Here is an 18,508-nt window from a genome sequence, read left to right as displayed (position 1 = left end):
GTGGAGGATTCCATCCTTCTTCTTTTGAAATGATACTAGGAAAATGAAGGGGAGCTACAAGCTCTACCCCGAGACCTACGAACCACTTATTGCTCAAGTGTTTCGAATCGAGCGGCCATGGCTACCTCTCACATAGCCGACGCGCAATGCCTACCTTACGGGTGTAGTGAGCTTACCTTGATGCTCGATCGAGTACCCTCCTCTTTCTTGCACACCAGTAGCTCCACGATCCTTGAGGCAAGCTCAAGCAACCTCAGTCCCTCTCCCATGAGCTTTATCCTCCATAGCCACGCGCAAGACAAGAGAAGAGAAGAGAGGAGGGGAAGATGAAGAGAGAAGATGGAGGGCTTCTTCTCCAAGATCCCTCACTCCCTCACACTCTCTCAATCCCTCTCTCAAGCACAAGCAAGAAGGCAAGAAACAAGAGAAGAAGAAGAAGAAGCTTTGGCCACACACAAGAATGAGCTTCTCATTCACTTTTCAACTTTATATACAAAACCCTAAATCCATTTTGGGCAGTCATCCCCTTTTCCTCTTTTTTATATGGCTGGCCGTAGCCTAGGCCCTTTTTCCCATTGTCCTTCTATCTTCCGAGATTCCTTTCCACCGCCCGTCTACATTTACAAATTGCATGGGTGAGAACCCGGCAATCTTTTACAAGATTTCAGGGTGCGCCTTTTTATTTTAAAATGCGCCTTTTCCCTTTTGCATTTGCCTTGGACTTTTAAGGTTGCCCTTGCGCTTTTGGCCTTTTCTCCTATTCTTTCTTCAGTCGGGCTACCTTTTTTCCGCCTTTACCCTGTGTCTTTTTTATTTCATTTTGCTTTCTTCGTGTTGGGGTTACATTACCCCCCTCCTAGACGAGTGCCAGTCCCATGGCACTCACCGCCGTAGGTAGCAGGCTATAGCATGCACCGAAAACGTGGGTGACAAGGACGTAGTGGCTAGTTAGGTCGGGTGCTAGGTGGAACAGGTAGGTGGGTGACACTGCTTCCAATGTGGTTGGGTGAATGATAGGTGATGGGGTTTAAGGACGATGACCAGGAAAGATTCTGGCGTGCTTTAGGCTTCATGAAGATACTCGGCATCTTTTACACTGTTGTGGTACCCCTTATGTAGCCGGTCGTCTTTTGAGTATCAGAAACGCTTGAAGCAATAAGCAATCCCTTAGGAGGGTGGTATTAGAGGGATTTATTCTGGGAAAACCCCCCGAACGCTGTTTGCCTTGAAAATCCATTGCTTTGATTGAAGATCCTTGTCTTTGAGTTGAAAGTCTTCAGTTTTGAGTTGAAGGTCTTTAGACTTGTGAAATCAATAAGTGATTCGTAGATCTTGAGGCGTTGGGCATGGATCATTGGACGATGAGGTTTCAAGATCTATGCCAATGGCAGTTCTACCTTGACCTGGTTCCATCATGGTAGCCATCAGCAGGCAGATGGCAAGCAACATGAAATCTGTTGAGCCATTTAAACCTTAGCAGCGAAGCTCCTGAAGTTGCAGTAATGGAGTCATGTCCAACTCATGGAAAAATCCCTTGTCATTGGAAGATGTAGTGGATGATCTTCTTCAGCCAAGCAGCCAGTTCTTGAAACACAAACATAACTTGCAAGAAAAGTTGTGCACTTCCTAGGGGGCGTGTCTGTCTCACTGTGTAGTGCATGGTGCCTGTGCCAGTGGAACCGGGAGATGGGTCTAACCTTGGGCAAGCCCTTGGTAATGTCCCACACTTGAGGACCCAGTTCGTGCGTCGTTGGAGGTGCGGTGCAAAACTTAGGGTGACAGGTCTGAAAGTCCTGCCCTTAATGTACCCTAAGTGTGAAGTGGGGAGGGGGCTAGGGAGAATTCTAGATGCAGTGAGTGTGGTGCACAATAACAATGAAGGGAGACTGCAAGCACATGTGAAGTGTTCTCCTTGTTAACTTGCTTAGTAGTAGGTTCATCTTTCAGCTTTGCTATTTTTTGCTCTTGTCTTTCTCTCCAGTCACCTTGTCTTTGTTCCCTTGTGGCTTTTTCTCTCTTTGCTTTTTTTTTTTTTTTTGAGAATGAGAGACGGAGTACAATTGTCAAGGCATATCACACCCATTTAATCACGGGGCGGTCATAGGCATTGAGATAAGAATGCGCGACTTTGTAGGTATTCTTTAATATCGGCCTTAGATCCCAGAGGAGTGGTTGACAAGAAAGGGTGATTACACCTTGTGAAGCGGGTGTCACTCATATTTTCTAAGAGCTCTAGACAGAAGGAAGGAAGGAGAGTAGCCCGCATCATTAACCTAGTCATAGCTCTACTATCTATTCCTAGGTTGATATCAAAGAAGAGTGTGGGAAGATGGGCTTCCTCTACTGTGGGTTTTTGGAGTAGCAGGAATTTGATAAGTCAAAGGTAATTACAAGTGGTCAAAAACGCTGGATCTGGGCAGGAAGAGAAGTCTGCAAGGAAAAGATTTATAGAAGGAAGTATATCTTCTAACCTAAACACTAAGCATTCCTCAGGGCTCCTAGCATTTACATTATATATTTTTGGGAAGTCGTAATCCCCATGCAAGTCTCTATCATAGTCCACTCCATGCCTATGGGGGTAGGGCATGTAGATAGGATCATTGCGCTCTTCGGGGAGTGAACTATAAAAGGCGGTCCATGCATCAAAATTGGTGTCCCAAATCCTCCTCCGCCATTTCGGCTGTGCCTCATAGCCTTGGACAGTTTTGGGAACCATATTGACCTTATCTTCCCAGTAATCTTGTGGTTCTTGTCGCCACCTAGTCATTATCAGGCTCCTCTCTTCAATCCACCTGTTTGCAAGTTCATTAGCCAGATCCTTGATCTTGGCTAAGACTCCTAGAGGCAGGGCCCAGTCCAGAGAGCGTGGGAAAGCAAATGAGAGCTCAAAAGGCCTTTTGTGGAACTCTTGCTGACGCCAGATGACCAACTCCTGTGGCCAGTCTACAGGATGTGCATCACCTCTCAGTGGCATGGGCTCTTCAGGAAGTTGTCTTGGGATTGTGCGTGCTCAACGTTGGGCCTCCTCAGCTAATTCTTGTCTTCTCCTCCTTGCTGCAACTATATGCTCAGGAAGATGGGCATCTGCAGGTTCTTCCTGTGGGAGATCAGGATTTGGCATTCTTTGTTGCTCTTCTTCATCACCTTGCTCGAAATCCGAACCCTCTTCGACATGTCGCTCAACCACAGATAGGATGACTAGCGGTGGTGGTGGTGGTTGTTCATGCTCCTCAAAACCTAGCTCCTTGAGCTCAGTAGTGGAAAGGCCCGTACAGTGTAAGTAGTGGAATTGTTGCTCCTTAGTGATCCCTATACTCGTTGGGAGCTCCCGCTCTTGAAGACCATATCTTAGAGCTCGAGTGGTCAGCTCTAACTTTCTTTTCACCTTTTCCATTGGATCATCGCCCTTAACTTGTGTGACATGGAGTACCGTGTTGAGGAAGGCCTATCGCTATGTTTTAGTAGTTATTTCGGTAGCTTGAACCCTGGCTTCTGCAAGCACCCTTTCGCATTCTGCCACTGCCAAGCGTTTGGTCAAGTCTCTCACCCTGTCAAAATTATTCCTTTCCCAATCCATAGCTCTTTCTTCCATCCTTTTTCTCTCTTCCTCCAGTTGGCTCGCCAGGGTGGTCACTACCTGTTGCTGCTCATTTGTTAAAAACCACAACTGGTTCCTTTCTCTTGACTTCCGAGCCAGCTACTCTTTAGCAATCCCTTTGGCTTGATCTACAATGCTGAGCCTTTGGTGCACCTCGACCAGTACTTTTGACTTTTCCTGCACTAGCTGCTCTTGGCTTTGGATCTCAGCAACGAATAGCCTTTTTTGATTGAAAGCCATGGCTATGAGGGCCTCTACATCTTCCTGGGAGGTCTCTAGCGCATCTTGTAATCTTTGCACTTCATCTTGTAGCCGTTTTGCTTCTGCTGCTGAGACTCCTGGCCCTTCACTCTTCAGAAACTTGATTTCACTTATTAATCTGTTTTGTTCTTCTAGCTCCTGCCACAAACGGAGCTCCATGGTATGTTCTTGTGGTGTACTGGCTTCGCCTTCCTGAACCTCTTGTCTTAGCTTTTCCACTTAAGCGACCTTTTGTTGCGTTAGTGAAACTCATGGAAAGAATGCTTTATGCATGATGCACGATGCTGATTTTTCTTTTGTCTGAGCACATAGCCATACACGATTTGCATTACGCATAATAATTAAAAGGTATTAGAAAAACCTCCTGGATGCATGGCACTTGTCTTCCTTCGGTTGTGACCAACGATGAGCGTGAGAGGATGTCCTAAGCTATAGGTTAGTCATTGGGTCCTAAGGGGAAATTGTTATGAGGAATGGTACATCCTAGAACGTAAAATATTGGTACCTTGAGAGGAGTCTATGCTTGTATGTGTTATATGTCTAGCAGTGCATCAAAGGGCCAATCCCTGAGATGTAGGAGAGCTGCAGTGGGGTTCCGACTATTAGTCGGTGGAGTGCCTCCTATATGTGTGTGATCGTGGCATTGCCAATGTATAAGGGTTCTCCCTTTGAGGAGTTTTAGGGAAACGTTGGACTATGAACCATAAATGCAGGAATTAAGCTTTAGGATGGTTTGTCCTTTGGCATTAGGTTGACGCTCTTGGTCCGCGAGGCCGTGAGGGAGTTTGTGTGTCATGAGCATGAGGTCCGGCTAGTGCTATAGCTAGTGCCGGCCCATTTCAAGTCCCATCAATGAGTTGAAAGGGGCATAGTATTTTACTAAGATTGATTTGTGTTGTAGCTACTATCAGATATGCATGCGAGAGGGTCATAAGGTTAAAATGGCTTTTCGAATTGATCGTGGGCTTTATCATTTTCTAGTGATGCCTTTAGGATCGAGTAATGCCTCCTATCACATTTCAAAGCCTCATGAATAAAATCTTATATCTCTTCCTATTCAATTTTGTGCTTATATTCTTTGATGATATTCTCATTTACAGCAAATCACAAGAGAGCACTTGGCACATGTTAGAAGGGTGTTTGATATCTTGAGAGATGTTAACCCTCAAATGAACAAAGGTGGAAAATCCAGAAAAGCTAAAGCAGAAGACAAAGACAAAGGCCAAGGCAAAGAGAAATGGAAGACAAAGACGCACAAGGAGAAGAGTCCTAAATAAGGGAGAAAGGTGCACAAGGAAAAGCGCAAGTCAAAACTTTTGTAAAAGAGCGCAAGCGCATCATGGTTTAATTCAAGGAGCGCCGGGCTCTCACCCGTGCAATTTGTAAATGTAGATGGGCAGTGGAAAGGAAGCTAGGAAGATAGAAGGACAATGGGAAAAAGGGCCTAGGCTACGACCGGCCATGTAAAAAGGGGAAAAGGGGATGACCACCCAAAAGGGATTTAGGGTTTTGTATATAAAGTTGAAAAGTGAATGAGAAGCTCATTCTTGTGTGTGGCCAAAAGTAGCTCTCTTCTTCTTCTTGCTTGCTTGAGCTTGTGCTTGAGAGAGGGAGTGTGAGAGTGTGAGGGAGTGAGTGTGTGAGGGTGAGGGACCGTGGGGTGGAGAAGCTCCCCATCTTCTCCTCTCTTGTTCTCTTCTCTTCTCTTCTCTTCTCTTGTTCGCAGTGATGGAGCTTGGAGCGTGGAGCTTGAGGATGGAGCTTTCTTGAAGCTTGCACTTAGATCGTGGAGCTACCGGAGTGCGCGGGAGAGGAGGTAACTCGAGCAGCACAGAGGTAAGCTCACTACACCCGTAGGTATGGATGGCGTGTCGGTTATGTGAGAGGTAGCCATTAGTGCTCGGCTTGGAACGCTTGAAACAATAAGCGGTCCGTGGGTCTTGGCGGTTAAGTGAAAGCCACCTTCATTTTGGTTCCATTGCCGGGACCAACGGATTCAAGCCTTGAGCGCTTGCGCGCTTCGAATCGAGCATTGGAGTAGGGTTTTCCCCGAACCGGTGCTTGAGGTAGATAGGTAGGAAGCGAGGGAGTTTGAAGAGGTATTCGATCTCCTTAGCAAGTAGGTTTTTGGGTTTTGGATTTGGAAAAGCATGTTGGAGTAGTGTAGGTGATTGCTTTATGATTTGATTGCCCCACTACTGGTCATTTGGATGTTTTCAAAACATATGATCGGATTGCCAAGAGCTTTCACTAAAAGGGTCTATGGAGAGATGCCAAGGATTTTGTTGCCAATTATATTCAATGCCAATAAAATAATAATAGAATGCTTAGACCATTGGTCTCTTGTAGCCCCTACATATTCCTGAAGGAAAATGGACACACATAGATTTCATTACTGGCCTACCCGTCCATCAAGAAAGGATGGGTCAATATATATATGGTAGTTGGCTGCCTCATTAAGGCCACCCACGTTGTCCCAACCAAGACCTAGTACACTGCATCTCACGTGGCAATACAGTTTATGGAGTATGTGTTTAAGTTGCGTGGGTTACCACAAATCATAATGCATGATCAAGATGCCAAGTTTATGAGCAACTTTTGGCAAGCGGTTTTCACATCTATGGACAGCAAGCTTACTCCATTCACTACATGCCACCCAGAAACTGATGGTCAAACCAATAGGATACATAAATGGCTTGAGACCTACCTAAGACACTTTTGCTACAATGTACAACATAGTTGGGAAATGTGGCTCCACTTGGATGAATTTGCATATAGCAAATCTACCTACTCTAACATTGGGATTTCTCCTTTTGAGACACTATATGGCTATAAGGTTCCCCTCTCTACTATCTTGTTCAATGGTCTTGTTCAATGACAAGATCAATCTTCGAAGTAAAGGGGAGTTAGAGTGCATGCAGACCTTGCTTTAGCAATGCAAAGTGAATCTTCAGAAGATGCACAAGATCATATGAAGCTTTATGCTTATGAGAAAAGAAGGCATTTGAAATTCTAAGAGGGAGAGCTAGTTCTCTTAAAAGTACCTAATTTTCATTACTCCACTCTCAAGGAGGGTAGCAGTAACAAGCTGGTTCATTGTTTTTATGGTCCCCTATCAAATCCTTAAGAGAGTTGGTGACTTGGCTTACCAATTAGAGCTTCCCCCCAACACCAAGATCCACAATGTGTTTCATGTTAGCTAGTTGAAGCCCTTAATTAGCACCTCAGTGGACTATGTGAAAGAGTTACCTCCCATTGATGAAGAAGGCATCATTTAGTACATCCTTGAGGTAATCATTGGGTAGTGAGATAAACACTTGAGATATTGATCCATCAAGGAATACCTCATCAAATGGTAAGGCCTACCATTAGAAGAAGCCTCTTGGCACTCAACTACCATTATGGAAGAGTTTTCTCACCTCCAAGAGGCCCAATGGGCTAATGACTAGCTAGGTATGCCCCGTTTTACCTGCATAGTACACATTGTTTTAGAATAGTTTTGTACCTGCATTAATTATAGCCATGCACTTTCTACTTGAGCTGAAAGTGCTTTTCATAAGCTCCATTTTGACATGCGGGTGGTACACCCCATTTGGAGAAGTCCCTCAAAAGTTATGATAGATTTACCTCAACAGGGCTGTGGTGGACAATGTGCTATCCATAGTCCTCACCCAACTTTCTCATTATAATGTAGATTAGAGTAGTATTCTACACCCCACTCCCTAGCCAGTTTAACAAGTCCTTTCACTTTTCCTCTATTTTTTAAGGCAAAAATTTTCAGGGTCGGGATGGAATGCAATGAGCAAGATACATGGGAATTAAGGGTTAAATATCGGGTCACAATGATAGGGGTATAAAAGATAGAAGAGATCCACTTTAGGGCATCCACATATAATGAAGAACTGGCTCTTCATATTTAGTTAAAGCTTCAATGCCTTCCTTTCTCTTATTTCCCTCTTTCCTATCTTTCTCTCTCCTCTACTTGTCTTTCTCTCTCTTATTCATCCTCTTTTCCTCTATTCTACTCATTCTCCTCTCTCCTCTCAACCTCATTCATTACAATCTTGAGAACCCTAGTAACTTCTAAGGAAAAGAGAATACCAAAGGAATGCTCAAAAGATTACCTACTAGGATAAGTTTTTCTTTTGATTTTAAGCTTATCTATGATTTAAACAGTGCATACAAAGGATTGCTTGATGCATGAAGAAAGAAGTGTTTGTATTGTAAAGCTTTAGTATTCTAATTGAATCTAATTAAAACATGTTAAAAGGAAGAATCACACTAAACCTCCCCTAGGGCTAGTTGTGGAACCTAAACCAAAGGAGCTGGTTTTTCTACTTTTGAGAGCTTGGACCACAATCTCGATTGGCGAGAGGTCACTCTATAGGAAAAATGTTAGATAAGAGGTGGTAAGGGTGCTAGGGGAGCTATGGCTAGTAAATTCCTTATTTATTTAGGAACCATCTAATCCCTATGTGACTTAGCATGAACTTTCCAAGAGTCTTATTACTAGCTAAGGGCAAAAATATTTGTGAAAATTAAACATTTGGGTTGTTATCTCTGTACAAGCAAAAGAAGAAATTGTAAATAAGATCCTTCAAGATGAATAAAGATTTTCTGATAAAGGGCCATTTTCTTCTTTTTGAATGTTGCAATTTTAAGTTATATAAACGAACCCAATGCCCTAATTAAAGAAGTTGCCTTTATATATTGAAACATAAATGTGATAGATAATAAGTTAACTAAAAATGATCCATAAAGGAAAGCAAAAGGATGAGATCCCAAACATATCCATCCTAAGGTAGGGTGGTCTTGGTCAACTAGAGCTTCTTTAAAATAATACATTAACTAGAAATTAATATTTGACCAACTAGAAGGATAAATAGAGCCCTGACTTTGTATCATTTTAGGGTACTAGAGTGAGACTATGCCTTATGGATAGAGGGGTTGACATGCTACACTCCCCCTCATTTGTCACTCTCTTTGAACCAAGTGTGACGCAAATTGGCATTGGTTCAGGTAATCTAATATAAAGTGGACACTCAAAGACCGACACTAAATGAATCCATAGGTGACTTTGGTTTGCTCTAGGAATCCATATTCAAGCTAATCCTTATGGATTAATGGAGCCCCAAGAGAGACACTAAGGAAAAGGGGATTCTACTACAAGAAAATCTATATTGTAACATCAAAAAGCTTTAATTTCATTCTTTTAATGACCAAAATAAGGAAAACAGCAAATCTTTACGTAGCATCATAGTAGATATCTCCCATGGATTTGATAGAATCAATCATAATCTTCACCATCTTCATAGAATCCATCAATAGAACAATGAATACAAAGGAATACGCCACTTTTGAATGGAAATCAATCACATAGTATTCATCTTCAATGTCTTCATAGTTTTCTCTCTCAATCTCTCATAGACAGACACATTGTTTTGATAGAATTGACTATCTCAGACTCTCTCTCTCTCTCTCTCTCTCTCTCTCTCTCTCTCTCTCTCTCTCTCTCTCTCTCTCTCAATAGTACATTATCTCCTCACTAAAATACTCAATAACGGCACTTAATAATCCTTCTTAGGTGTGGATGCACCTCCCAAGAGGTATGGGAGGTATGAAAGGGCACTATAGCTACTACAGTGTCTCTTCATAGCTCACTACTGTCACTGTCACTTCAGTCTTCAGCAGCTGCTTCTTCCATTTGTTTTAGCTCTTTTGAACTTAGATTCATCCTTTCCAAAAGTTAGAAAAATTTCCCAAGGTCACACATACATTCTATAGAACACTTACAGAATATCTACAAAACAGAACAGAACAGGAATAGAGTAGAGACAGAGGCTCTATAGAAGGTCTACAGAGGGTTACAGAAGGTCATCAGAGAATAATAGATCCTCATACCTCATACTAAAACCATTCCAAATTATCAAAAACTACTCAATAATATTTCAAAAGACCTCAACCTTCATCAATCATCAATCCATGCTTATACAGAAGATAATCAGAACAAAATAGAAGCTAAACAGAAGGTATCATAACCAATCAGAACCTCAACAGAACCTATCAGAACATCAAAGAGCCTCATATTTCTACTAAGAATCATCATGAGCTTCCAAAACATAATCAATATCATCCAAAACACTCTCAAACACTTCCAAAAATAGCCAAACATCACTCAAAATCCATCAAAAATCAACCATTCAGGCCTCAAAAATAACAAAAATCAGTAAAAAATTTAGTATTTTTTCACTCTCAACATATCCATACACTTAGAAAGGAAGCGTCCTTGCGACCTAAGGAAAATAATAATGTAATTTTAATAAAGAGCTCAATTCGATCTTCTTTAGTATTCTTCAATAATCACCCAAACCACGACCCCAACTTATCACTTGTATCTAAGAAAGAATACTACTAAAGGAAAACTTGGATATGCATTAACACATCTTATAAATAATAGAAAATCATGACAAATTCGTAAAGGGATATAAGAGGTTTCTCAGCTTTGCATCATAGGCTTGCTATCCACCATCACCATCAGTATCAATAGTTGAAAAGAGAGCTCTCGAACAAATTATTCAACCAGCACGAACTCATCACATAAAAATTATTACATCACAAACACAAAACAACCATCTAAATGGCACCTCCAAAAAATATATCATTAAGAAGCATAGAAGATACATTCAGGGGTATCAGTGAAGATGATCCCTCTTGAAAGCTTGATGATTACGAAAGCGATCCATGGATAAAGACTCATCTACAAAAGATTTTGGAGGATTCTAAAAGAATCGAAGGCGGCACATCCTTTCTAGCAAAACAAGATATTTGCTAGGTAAACCAAAGGCATGAAAATATAGGATATCCAATTGTTGAGAATTAATGTTCACATTGACATTCATACAAAGCTTGGGAATGGCATTTTGATTGTTATGGGAATGCCTATGCATATGTGCTAGGTACCAAGCAAAATGGGCTGTCAATCTCACTAAAGGATCGAGAGATTGTGAATATTGTTGGAAAAAATGGAGATAATTTTGGTACGCTTGACTAGCAATTGTCCAATCCCCTGGAATTAATGGCCAATTAATCTATGGTCCCGTAAGAGAATCAATTGAGCTCCATCCTCTTCTTCTTGGAATCTGCTGATCAAATCCTTCATACCCACTAACCAACTAAGGGGGTTGAGAAAGAAAAGTGGTAGGAGATTGAAGAGGAATGAGTAAAAGAGGATGAAGAGATGGGTAGGAAAAATCATAAAATGAGGAATAAGCTAAAGAAGGATTAGCTGAAAATTTAGGCAAACCAGTTAGGAAATGTGTTAATTGATAAGCAGGAAAAGTAGAAGGTATATAGATAGATGGGGAAGGACAAGGCAAAGAAGGGGAAAAGACTCGATCTTCAATGAAATAACAATAGGTAAATATTGGAATTTGAGGAAAACCTTGAGGTTGGAAAAGGAGAGGTAAGATGACTGCTGAGTTGGATTGATAAAGGGAAAAATAAGCATCATAGTGATGGGTCATTTGTTGATAATACAATAAGCTAGGAATAGAGGGACCTAAAACAGATTGTCAATGGTAGGCATCAAAGAAGGATGAATCAAATGGATGGTTCTTGGAAAGATAAGCTAGGCGATCCACCCTCAGTTGGTTAGTGTTCTGCACATGAATAAAGGCTGTATTTTGTCGTTGGTTCAGGACTACATAATCAATCATTGAATGCCATAAATTGTCAGGGCAAACAGGCACTTTATAAGGATAGCACTGGAACATTTCATCTATCCTCAACTCCAAATGGTTGACATACAAGGCAACTTGCAAGACCACATCCCCTACATACCAAGCCAGATCTACATTATCTGGAATTAACGGATCACCTCGTATATACATATAAGATAGCAACATGGTATCCGTCGTCATAGAATCTTCAAAGACCATATGGACAACTTCTGTCAGCAAATCAGAAGACCAGGCTACACTCCAACCATCCTTTGGAAGAGAAAGATCCATCGTTGAGAGCTTAATATAGAAGGCCAACTTCTGCAACTGATAGTGGACAAAAAAGGAATGGTCGGGAGAAACATACTCCTGAAATTACTCAAATGTAGACCATAATAAATCCATCCTGGACTGCAATCTTTCCACTTTAGCTTGAAACAACGGACATAACATGGCCTATCTTTGAAAAAATGCAAAGTCCTGTTGAGATATAGAAGGAGTCTGCAAAGCTAATGGTTTGTTATCCAGAAGAGTTTTCAAAGAAGATATTTCTTCTCTCTAGGTCTCAATCATTTGTGTCTGCTGCTCCATATGCTTAAACAGATCGCAAAGAGTGTCTTTAGCAGAGGCTAACTCTATCGTTGCTTATGCATCTAGTCTTTGGATTGCATCAATTCTTCATAGAAAGAAACATATAACTGTTGAACACAAGCTGTCATTGAGAGTTCAATAGAAATTTGGATGTCGTTAAAAAGGAAAGGAATGGCATCCCCTGTCACTAAGCTGTTCAAGCGAAGGAACTAATATATCCAAAGAACCCTCTCGATGTGCCCTGAATAAGTTGTTGCATGTGAGATAGGCGGGAAGGTAACTTCTAGAGGTAACATGAACTAACATTGAAGGAATTACTGGTGGAATTTTCTCTGCTACATGCTTCAAGCACTTCCGTTGAATGACCAACGGAGGAGGGGAGTCAGTATCCTCTACGTCAATGGGGGTCTGAATCTTCTAAAGGTGGAGGGGAAGGGACTGGATCAAATGGACGAGGAGGTAAAACACATTTCTTAAGGCGTGAATATGTCAAGAAAGCATATAAATATGAACCATAGGTTACATTGGTAACATTTCCTCTAGTCACCTTGACAAAATGTTGGTCCACCTTCATAAGAAGGTAAGTACTCCAATCAATGGCAACCCCTTTTAAAACCATCCTGGAAGCTGTGAAGAGCTCCTTGGATAAATAGTGAGATGGTGTCTTGGCAGGCATGAACTTGTCCTGGAGAAATTGGTAGACTAGCTTCTAGAGAGGATCAGTAATCATTGAGAAAGACACTCCTGAACTAATCACCTCTTGACATCGAGGACCTCTTGAGTCTGCTTTTGTAACAGCTTGAGAATCTCTTCATTTGAGAATAATTGTCTAGCTATGACAAAGGGTTCTTCTTTGTAGGGAAGAGACAAAGCCTTCCCTAACCCTCTAGGTGTCAGGACCATGGAAGTACCACAAACCAAGCCTGATTTCTTACTGTATGACGCGAGAAGCTCATCACAAAGAGTTGGATCACATGGAATCAGAGGGAGTGAAGCAGCCACAAAAGATGCAAGGCCAGCTTTTGCAATAGGCTCAAAAGTCAGTATGGAATAATAATCCCTACTAATCAATGGGACATACTGAACATGAGGAGGAGCTTGAGATGCCATTTAGATGGAATATACACACGCACCACACACACAGACAATCACAGTGAATACTTGCAAAATAATAGAATATCTATAAAAAAGAAATCGATTAGAATAAGCACACATAGATATGACTAACCAACTGACCACCCCAAACAATCCACATCCTAGAAAAAATTCACCATGACCTCTACACATATGCAACCAAAAGCTTCATGCTATGTAACAAGCATGCACCCGAGACCTCGTATCAAGCAGAAAAGAAAAATACAAACTGCACCCACAATCGTATCACACAATCAAACCATAATACCTCAATAACCTTCTCAGGACATAATCGAAATGTCAGTAAGCAATGACAACTGAAAAGACTGCACATGCCCATCCCACGAAGCGTATTTATTGAAAAAGGGAAAAAAGTGCAGTGAGGGGAATGATTTAAGTGAAGGGTTCGTTTTAATAAATTATTAACAATGTTGAAATTTTATTAGGTTGTAAACCTTATTAAGAAAACGACGTTTCATTTTTAAGTTGTTAGTTACAATTTATTAATGTGAAATGGTTCTTTTTACGAATCCCGGACTTCGATACCCAGACTCAGGTCTCTAAATCCATATTCATTGATTAAAAATTTAATGTGTCTGAAGCGCTCTTCTTTTTCAGTGCATACATTATTGTGACAGCTGATTCATTTTTATTTAAAATTAAGGTACCTCTAAAGTACACATAGCGCATGCAAAGTGAACGGCTAGTTGATTTTAATTTATTAGAAAAAGGTGTGTTTGGCACGAGCGCTCGTGCCATGGTGGTGTTTAGGATTCATTTTAAGAATTAATCGTGAATTTTAGGGTAGCAAAAAATAAAAATAGAAAGGGAGGAAAAAGAAGTATCTGGAAGTGGATATGTGTGTATACAATGAAATGGAATGCGCACGTTTCAATCCCAAGATGCAAGTCAACAGTCCAAAAAGGAAAAAAACCACGAATTGAAAATAATGTGACACGTCAAGGCAAGGTTAGTGGAGGTTTATTTGTTTAGTGTGTGCAATTTGTTTTGTTTTTGTTTTTGTTGATTGTGTTGTTAGGTTATTATTTATTTTTAATTTTTAATTTTTTTGTTTTTTAAATAAATATGATTAAAATGGGATAAATGAGAGACACATGAATATATTGTAAACTTTGATGGTGAGATTTCAATAGTCCACCATGAATAAAAACTAAACCATCAAATTTCAACAATGTTTTTGGATTTATCTAGTATTTTTCAGCTTATTTTTGGAATTGAAAATGATTTTTCCATGAATTTAAGTATTGAATTTAGTATTTTTACCTTAAAATAAAAGTTGGACCATTTAGCAAAACATTTTTAGCATATGGAACATTTTAGAAATATTCAGATGAATTGGTGAAATTTTTTTAAGTTTTTCTAAAATTATTTCTGATTTTATTGATTCTTAAAAAAATTGTCAACTTTTAATGGATTTTGAAGGATTTTTAATATTTATAATTTCTCTGTAAATTATTTTCTACATTTCAACTAGAAAAATAAACCAATTTTTTTTTCAATTTAGTAAAGTATTTTCAGTTATTTTTTATTTTTAATTGAATTTTTAATGTTTTTAAAATGAATTTTTAGGTTTTCAGGTATTTTCTCATATTTTTAAGCGGGTTTTGAAATTAAAAATAAGTACCCAGGCTGTGTGTGAACAGTTGCATGAAAATGGCTAAGCACACACCATCGCACGTACAAGTCCGGATGCGCTTTCTCGCGCGTGAACGCCTGCAACAACTACTGACGCCACGACCACGCACAACGGCGTGTGACCGATCACGATGAAGACCCGCAAGTCATTTTGGTATGTCAAATCACTATTCTGAAGCAATAAGGATGTGTTTTCATGGAAATACATCCAATTGTGCGAGAAAAGCTTCAAAAATTAATAATGCAAAAACGATAAACCAAAACAAGGGGATGTAAAAAGGAAAAGTGTGTCACTCAAAGGGACAAACAGGGCTATAAGGTTGGATTGGGAGTATGGTAAACGTAGGGGATGTTCTCATAGAAAAGGAAAAAAGTGGTACAATAAAAGCAACCGCAAGAGAAACGGCCTCGACGACAGGGGAGACGAGGGTGGGTGGGTGATGAAAGGACCCCATCAGAGAAAAACTAGTACGGGGTATACTCGCATGATTGGGTAATGACATATGCAAGGGGGTATGCACATCAGACGCGTAGGGACGTGTCCCACACTTATGACATTACCAGTTAGAGTAACTTGATCGACACGGCCCCGGATTGGTCAACCGATTGGATGCTGGCATCCCCACACTTAAGACATAACATACACTTGCAAACAAAAAAAGTAGGGTTATGAATACTTGGTCCATTTCGTAGATGGTTGAAGGAAACCGCCGTTGTTGATGCAGAAAGATTGAAGCCATTGTTAGGCAACAAAAGAGACCAGGGCGCGCCACAGAACACGTCCAGCACGGCATGGACCATGCAACAGCACCCAGGGAGGTAATGTGGTTGATAAAGTCCATTGAGTCAAGTGTCGATGATGAAGAATGGAACTTCAACTCACGGGCACTCAAGAGAATGATAGAATAGGCGCTCACCCCATGATGCACATCGTTTAATGAATAAGCATGAAATCCCATGATTCATGCCTGGTTTAGAATTGAACAAGGGAAAATTGATTTGGAGGGAGTATGCTAGTGTGCACAATTGATGGTGCATTCGTGCGTTTCACCCATTTGGCATAGGTGCAAGGAGGAATGCCATGGAGCCTTGTAGTGCAGTGCACAGAACAGGGTGATGTGTCATGTGCTGATGGCAGAGACCCATCCCGTGTGTGCATAGGGACACGGAAACGTACCTGACTCCAATGGTTGTAACATCTCTCAATCTCACCTCTCGGAATTGATTGAGGAGAAACACTAGTCACACTCAGCCCACCCTCTGTCTCACACTTTGTTGAAAGATATAGGAGGGCAACTTATTTCTCAAACCCATTGATGTAATCCTCACATTCACTTGTGCAGAGGTTGTATGCCTTGTGCGCATTTGAGGGTACAACAGTGCATCCCGCTCTGTGCCAGCATACAGTGCAAGAAGGAAGGCCAGAGAACCTTATGGTGCAGTGCACATGAACAGATCGTGCATTGTGCATTGAGAGGCCCAACCCATACGTGCAACACTCCATTCACACATCTCGCCTCTCATTTGTTTTGAAGGAAAAGGCTGGTCACTCACCCCGCCATGTGTCTCACACTCTTTTGATAGATACAGAGGGCAGCCCATACTCACGTCCCCATCCTGTTAGGATGAAAGCTCATATCACTTAGGGGGTTGGTGATGAAGATTGCGTTGCTTGCTTAGAAACTTGCCAAATTGGGAATCATAAACCAGGACAATATCACCTTCTTTGAACTCCTTGTGCATGATGAAGCTATCATGATAGGCCTTGCATCGCACTTGAGTGGTTTCCATGCACTGTAGGGCCATCCGCCGAATCTCGTCTAAACATTCTAAGTGTAAGAGGCGGCGTTGCAGTGACTCATCGTCTCCCAAGCGTTCTTTAACTACCACTCGCAAAGAGGACGATTCCAATTCAACAGGAAAGACAGCTTCTGTACCATATACTAGCTGGAAAGGGGTTTGTCCTGTAGCTGCCTTATGGGAAGTTTTGTACACCCAGAGGGCCTCTGTAAGTCAATCATCCCAATCACAACGATGTGCGGCAATCGTTCTTGTCAAGATCAAGCATAGGATGCGATTGGTGGCTTCAACTTGGCCGTTGGCTCTGGGGTAGTAAGGAGTGGACTTGTGATGGTGGATCTTATATAGGTCTGTTAGCTCTTCCATGATTTTGTTAAGGAAATGAGTACCTTTGTCACTTACCAACTCAAGGGGACTACCAAAACGAGTGATAATATTCTTGTACATGAACAAGGCTATGCTATTACCATCATCCCGCTTCATAGCTTTAGCTTCACACCACTTTGTGACATAATCCATACATATTAGGATGTATCTGTTCTACTTCCGTTTGGTGGGTGGATCAATAGGATCCAAGAAATCAATCCCCCACTTCTCGAACAGATTTAGGGGAAGAATATGTTGCAGTGGCATGGCACTTATTTTGGTGGGTTTCCCTATTCTCGCTGACAAGCATCACATCTCTTGCAGTAGTCATATGCATCCTTGTAGAGAGTCAGCCACCAGTATCTTGCGAGCAAGGCCTTTCTGACTATTTCTTCTCCTGCGAAGTGTCCACCACATGGTTCGTCATGGCATGCTTTCAATACTATGCCGATTTTGTCTCCTGCAACACATCTTCGCAACACTTCATCTTTGCCTCTCTTGTACAGTGAACCGCCTAGCAAGGTGTAGGGGGCTGATTCTAACAAAAGCTTATTCTTCTCACGGCTCGGGATACCAGGACGATACTATTGAGTTGCCAAGAGGTTGGCTATGTCTCCATACCAGGGAGTAACTATTTCTACTAGAAACAAGGAAGTATCAGGAAGGCCTGGATCATCCTGTTCCTCTTTTGCAGTTTGAGGGATTTGTGAAAAATGATCGGCTAGGACATAGGAATGGCCAGGCTTAGTGACCACTCCAAAATCAAACTCCTGGAATAGAAGCAACCATCTCATCAGTCATCCTTTGACATCTGCTTTGTTCATCAGGAAAGATAGGGCTTCATAATCCATGTAGAACTTGAAATGCATGGACAGTAGATAGTATTGAAACTTCTCCAGTACAAACACCATTGCTAAGCACTCAAGCTTTGTCACTGTGTAGTTCCACTCTCTATCAATGACCTTTCAGCTTGCATAATATATTGGTTGATCTAATTTAGAGGGGCCCTTTTGACATAGGATAACACCTAGCCCTTCAACTGATGCATCTGTGTGCACATGGAACTCCTTCGTCCAGTCAAGAGGCTACAAAATAGGTTCTTGGATAAGGCACTATTTTAGGATATTAAAGGATTGTTCACAGTCATTAGTCCAAAGGAAATCCGCATATTTTCTTAGGAGCTTGTGCAAAGGGACTGCCTTGGTGGCAAAATGTGCAATAAATCTTTTGTAGTAGCCCACATGGCCAAGAAATCCTCTCAGTTGCTTGAGGTTTGTTGGTGCTTTCAAGGTGGCAATCTTCTCCATCTTCGCCGGGTCTGTTGCAATCCCTCGTACAGAGATAATATGGCCCAAAAGAACTCCTAATGAGATGCCAAAAACAC

Source organism: Lygodium microphyllum, chromosome 16 (assembly GCF_053477565.2).
Source record: "Lygodium microphyllum isolate KBCC chromosome 16, Lygodium_microphyllum_v1.1.10, whole genome shotgun sequence".
In the NCBI taxonomy this organism is placed as follows: domain Eukaryota; kingdom Viridiplantae; phylum Streptophyta; class Polypodiopsida; order Schizaeales; family Lygodiaceae; genus Lygodium; species Lygodium microphyllum.
The sequence above is the reverse complement of the archived record's forward strand: the minus strand, read 5'-3'. Positions refer to the sequence as shown.